The following is a 6,053-nucleotide window of genomic DNA, read 5'->3' as shown; positions in this document are numbered from 1 at the left end:
TCAGCAAGTCTGGGACCCAGACAGGCTGACCCCATGGAGTCTGTGTGTCGTGCCTTCATGTGGGAAGAGCTTCAGGGAGCACAGAAGAGGCAGGACCTTCCCACAGTGTTGCTGCAATTATAGCTGTGCTCACAGGCTCTGGGTGAAAACAGATCCCCTTTGTGGTGTGAACACAAATAGCAAAAGGCAGGCACTGCTTTGGGAATTTTGTAGTTTAATGGAAAAGAATGGGAGAAGGGAAATACCAGTGTGTCCATTATACAGAGAATCACATCACTTTGAGACCTACGCTTAAGTTCAGTTATTTAGGTGCCTAATTTTCATTAAAATCTTTGAGAACTAGGTACTCTGGATTTAAGAATCAGCACACATAGAGACTCACAGGAAGAAAATCTGTATTTTCAGGTCCCTACTCTTAACACTGTCGCTGCATATATCAGAGGCAGACAGATTGCTTTCCTTTGCTATCTGCCTTCCTGCCACTGCTGCTCTCTCAAGGCTATTTTAGCACTGGCTGACTCTCCCAAGACTGTGGCTGTAAACAGGACTCTCCAGACATAAGCATTATCTCCTGATCTGGTATCTGAGAGGCCAGCTAAAGAAGAGGCCATGGGAAGTATCTGGTCCCCAGCTTCTTGCTGCTTACAGACTCAAATAAATCTTTATGCTGCAGTAAAATGAATAAAGAGCTTTTTTGCAGAAGGTCTCTAAATCTTGGGATCTGCTGTTCTCAGGGTCTTTGGAGCCCTCAGCTGGCTTGCAGCCACCGTTGGCTCCTGCTGGCCCACAGAAGGGCAATGACCAGCAGGAAGGCAGCACACCCACCTCGTTCCCCTGCCCGCAGCCCTGGGCTCCTTGGGATCAGAATGCGGGAAAGGATTCACGTTACCTGCTGGGTGAAATCCCTGTACCTCACTCTCCTGTGAGCACAGTGACAACCTTTTCGGACTCACAGCTAAGAGGGGGAGACAGTGGCTCTTCATAATATGACCTTATTTTAAGTTTCAAGCTTACCTCCTTGACCAGCTGCCTCAATCTTTCTGGATTTAGTTTTCAGTCGTTTATTTACCTTGGACTAAATTAAAGGCCCAGAATCTGCTACAAAAGGCAGTGAGGAGCAGCTCCGGCTTTTGCTGCATGGGCATGCCAGTTCTTTCGTGACAGGGGCAGGGGATGGGGACAGCTGCCTACCGGGCAGGGGCCTGTGTTGGCTCTGCAAGCTGCAAAGGCAGCCTGGGATAGCGCCAGCCTTCGGGCAGCGCCTGGCACAGCCTGTGGCAAGAGAGTGTGTGCGTTCCCTTGGTGCCAGCCTCAGGCCAGTGGCTAAAGGGCCTGGGTCCATGCCAAGCAACCAGACGCAATCTGTGTGGGAGCTTGTGCCCTCCTGCAGGCACAAGGAAGAAACTTTGAGTTTCACTTATTGACATTGGACCTGAGGTTTCACTGCAATACTGCTGCCTTGAGCAACTGCCAGGTGTTTGCAGGAGGCTGCTGCTTCATAGCTCATCCAAAACATGGGCATAGCTTCGGGGTGAGCTTGCTTATTTACAGTATTGCCACAGCTCGAGTCTCCGTAGCAGCTCTGCCAACCCCAAATATCCAAGGGAAGAGTCCAGTGCTCCAGTCATGTGATGAGCTTAGAAAAATTCACTTTAAAGAAGTGTATTTGAGGCTTTGTGTTTACATTTGGTATTTATTTTTGAAAGCCATTTTAGAAACAGCTAAGATCCTCCTATAGCCACCAACTCCAGAAGCCTGCTTTTTTTAAGAAGGAACCAAGGCCCTTTGACTATTCAGTAGCCCTGCTATACCCAGAGTGGTGGTGTTCAACTCCTGCACGAAATGACTTAATTAGCCTTGGTTTCTTCCTTCCCATTGAATATTTGCATTCTCTCCAGCAGGTGGTAGCAGTCTCCTTCAAAATATGCAGTTTTCCTGCCTGCTGCTGCAAAATTCCTGCGCTAGGGTAAATGTCCCTGGCTGCCCTTGGCCTAGCTTCATCCCCTACCCCTCTGCTGCATGCCTGAATCCTCCTGTGAAGGAAGAACTGCTGTTTAGGTCCAGAGCGAGCACTAATTTTACCATCAATGTGAAGTGCAGAAACAGGAGGCAATGGCGTAACATCACAAGGGAATGGGAAATGTCTCACTGTTGTAATATGATTCATAACTATTTCATGGTGCTATAGTCTTCTTCCCTTTCTGGTTGGTGGTATAATAGCTGGAACAATACAGGGACATACTTCCTAAATAAAAAAAAAAACGTCAAGATCTAAGGCCTTGTCTAGGCAGTAGGATTAGCTGAAGCATTCACACGTCACAGACATGCTGTATCTTCAGATGAAATGGAGAATTAGTCTGCTTTATATTTCCACAATAAGTCCTCTGCCAGGCTGGTGTAATATGATAGTTTTGTGCGTGCAAAAACATTACGCTCTGATATATGGCCTCTGCTTGTTAGCAGCTGAAAGAGCTACTTCCTTAGTGTATACGGTAAAAGATTAGCTTCTGGTGGCAATATTTTGGGTTTAAAAATAAACAACTGAGTGCTAAGGGTCTTTTTTAATGTGCAACTATAGATTCATTAGTTTGTATTTTAAAACATTGGTCCTATAGTTGAAGACATAAATTGATTGTCAGAGTTTCTGGTTTTCAATATTCTGTATAAGCAAAAGGAACGCAGAAAAAAAGCTCTCCTGAAGTGAGCAGCTGAGGAAAACTTGAAGACAAGGAGAAAAATCCATAGGCTTTCCCAGCTGTAGTTCTGATACCAAGTGAAGGTCTAGGTATATTATAAGCTACCTAAAAATGTAGTAATGGGTCAAGCAGTTTGACTGATATGGTTGAGTGCATATAACTGAATATATGTTTGGGTGTTGCTTCCTTCAGAGCTGACATAGCTGAGTTTTGCTTTCTGTGGTGTTACGCTCTGTTGGGCCTAGACATGTGAGCTGGGTATGTGGTTACGTGCACTTAAGAATATACAAAGGCAGCAGACTGCTGTTCTTCACCAGCATCTTCCAGGCAAAGCCCATCCGTGCCGGGTGTGCTGTCAGCTTTCTCTGTCCAGGACGGATGGCAAAGAAAATCACACAAGTCAGGCAGGATCGGATGCCAGGTTCAGCTAGCGCTGTGTCCTGTCTGTGTGAATCCTTATCTAATTAGCTGCATGGCTGCAATTCCGGGGTGTTCCTGAATACTGGCAGCTGGGGGCTGTCTCAGGGAGTGGGGCTTTCCCTGCATCCTGTGCGATGCAGCTGCCGGGCTTGCAATAATGCCAAAGCCTTGGCTTGTCTCTGACACTTTCTGCATCTAAGAGGAAATTTTTTGCTCTTCCTTTTGCATGTTTCTTTCATTTTTGTCTCCACCTGCCATTTGCTATTCAGTCTAGGAGCTGTTTTGACATTTGGGTGGTGGGAAGGTGCATTTACAGCAGATTTACAGGCCTTGCAGTTAGCGCTGGAGCATGTCACAGTGTCTAAAGGCATTTGTGGCTAAACTGATACTCTTGCAGCTGTGGTTTATTGCAAATGTACAAATTAATGCTACCTTTCTCCCCTTTTCCACCCTTTGCCTGATGTACAGTGAGCCGGGGAGCTTTCTCTCTGGGATATTACGCACTCACAGTTCACTAAGGAGGCTGTTTCTCAGACTCCCTGATAACCAGAGCTTTCTCTTGAGTGATGCAGCCACAGGCACTTGCATGTAATGACAAAAAAACACTAAAGGTAACTGCTTTTTACACTGACACTGTGTAATGCTGTGTTGTCAAGAACCCTGAAAATGAGTGTCCAGGCCCTGCAGGCAGCCCCAGCCCTCCCTGTCCCTGCTGCCACCCGGGGCCTCCCCACCACCCCTGACCCCACGTCAGCCCAGCCTGGGGCTGGAGCCCAGCACCGCTGCAGCGTCATGGCCAGGACCCCTGACCCCAACCGAGGCAACCTCCCAGCCCGGCCCCGCAGCAGTGCCTGACACTGGCCCCCACCATGGGGAGCCCCCAGCTTCGTGGCACCTGGACCACAAGTAAACTCCTACCTCTTCATTACCTTCCTGGCCAAAAGAGCCTTGTCTGTCAAGCTGTGTGTTGGTCTGGGAGACGCCCAGGTGGAACAAACTCCCCTCTCAGACATGAACGTGGGAACCGGGGAGCAGCTGTTTGCACTGACGAGGTCCATGCTGTGCTTGGGCTGGGATGAAATTAGAGACTCAGGAGGTGGAGGAACTTTTTTGCCATCTAGGCAGATTCCTGCTTAAGTGCTACCCTGAATAACATCTAGGTGTGTTCACAATTAATATTGCATCCCCACTTCTGAAAAGTTAAGTGGGCATAAAATCAATCTCCAATGTATTCCCTTAAAGAATGACAAATTTCAGTCATGAAACAACAAAAAGACAAAATAAACAGCCCTTTGAAGGACGGGCTAGATTGCCTGAGACACCAGGTGTGTCAGAGGTTTAGTAAAGCATTTGAAGCTATTTATTTAAGTAGTCACCCATTAGCTCTGTAGGAGCTCTAGCTGGGTATCAGTAGGCTCAGAAGAGACCTGGGGACACTGCAGGGCTTTGTCTGAGGACAGCAGGGTGTTTTACAGAGGCTTGATGTTAATGCTGTAATCAAGGTGCAGTGGAGTCTTGTTAGGGAGTGTAATATCACAGTCTAACTGGCACTTGTGTGGACTCTTTGTATCTGCAAAAGTGACTGGGCTATTGCAGTAGTGTTGTAGCTGGGATTTTGGAGACCTGGGCGTGTGGCTTACATGCCCAAATCTCTGATGCTTGGATTGACTGTTTGCATACAGGCAGCAGTACAGTCTTACTTAGAGACTTGCTCTGTGCATATGCAGTAACTCTTATGCACTGCTTGCTGTGCCTATGATGCACTGTAAGCTTGGTGAGTCCTGAATTACACCTATTGCAGTTTGACCGAGAGGTTGTGGAGCTTGCTCAAGCTGGAAAAACTTGAGCATGAGTGTGATCAGCCCAGGCCTTAAGATCATACTAGTTTCTGGTCAGTTCAGTATGAAGGTTGATATTTGCAGAAAATTCTCTGGCGGAATGGGAACAGAGTTACCTGTACTGCTTGTGGGCAGGTGGCCTGTCTTGGAAAGGATTTGTGAGGAATGCCTCAGTATAGGAAAATTCTCCAGAAGCAGAACTGCCCGTATCCCATGGGCTGCAACTTCACCTGGAGCTGCAGAAGTAGGGTTTAATATGCCTAGTGCCAGGACTGGTGGCACTCAAGGCTTTGCGCTACTTCCCTCAGTGCCTCATGGTTTCTTCTCCCAGTATTGGGAATCTTATGGGCTCAGGATGTTTCTAGGAGCTTTAACTTTCACCATTGACATCAGATAGTGATAGAGAAGTAACCTCCTGCACTGCTTTCTAGGGTTCTTTCCTCTGTGTGATGGCTGGTGCTTGCTCTGCTGGTTCCAGACATAAAGATAACCCTAGGTGATCACTAAGCAGGGAAGCCTCTCTAGACCCTTCAGGAGTGGTAACACATCCCTGAAGAAGTGCTTGATCTCAGAGAGTTGTGAGGGATATTTACACTGTCTCACTTTAGAGCAGGGTTTCATAGCACAGGGTAGAGCAGCACTGCCTTGCACAACAGCTGACTGCAGCTCTGGGAGGAGGACTTACTCTCCTTGCTCTGATCATGGCCTTCCCATGCTCACCTGTGCTGACTCTGATGTGCTTCACACCTCTCTGGAAGTCAATTAAGCTTAGCTTTTTGCAGTTTCAGTGAATTAAATCAGCTCTTAGAAGGGTCTGGTGGCTCTGGAGCTGGTGGAAGAGAGATTGGCACAGCATTAGGATGGGTGAAAGCAAGGAAGGAGCGGAGGCAGGAAAGGTGAGAAGAGTACAACTTTCCCCTTTTGGATGGATGTGGGCTGTTACAAAGGTCTCAGCTGCCCCGTAACCTCAGGAATGGGGTCTCCTTCCATGCCCAACAGAGACAGACTGGTGCCAAACTGAGGTGTAATACATTGCTTGTATGAGCCTTGAGTGTCCCGGGAGATGGCTTACTGTTGTAGGTGCTCGTATTTGGTGAGA

Source organism: Apteryx mantelli, chromosome 3 (assembly GCF_036417845.1).
Source record: "Apteryx mantelli isolate bAptMan1 chromosome 3, bAptMan1.hap1, whole genome shotgun sequence".
NCBI classification, from domain to species: domain Eukaryota; kingdom Metazoa; phylum Chordata; class Aves; order Apterygiformes; family Apterygidae; genus Apteryx; species Apteryx mantelli.
The sequence above is the reverse complement of the archived record's forward strand: the minus strand, read 5'-3'. Positions refer to the sequence as shown.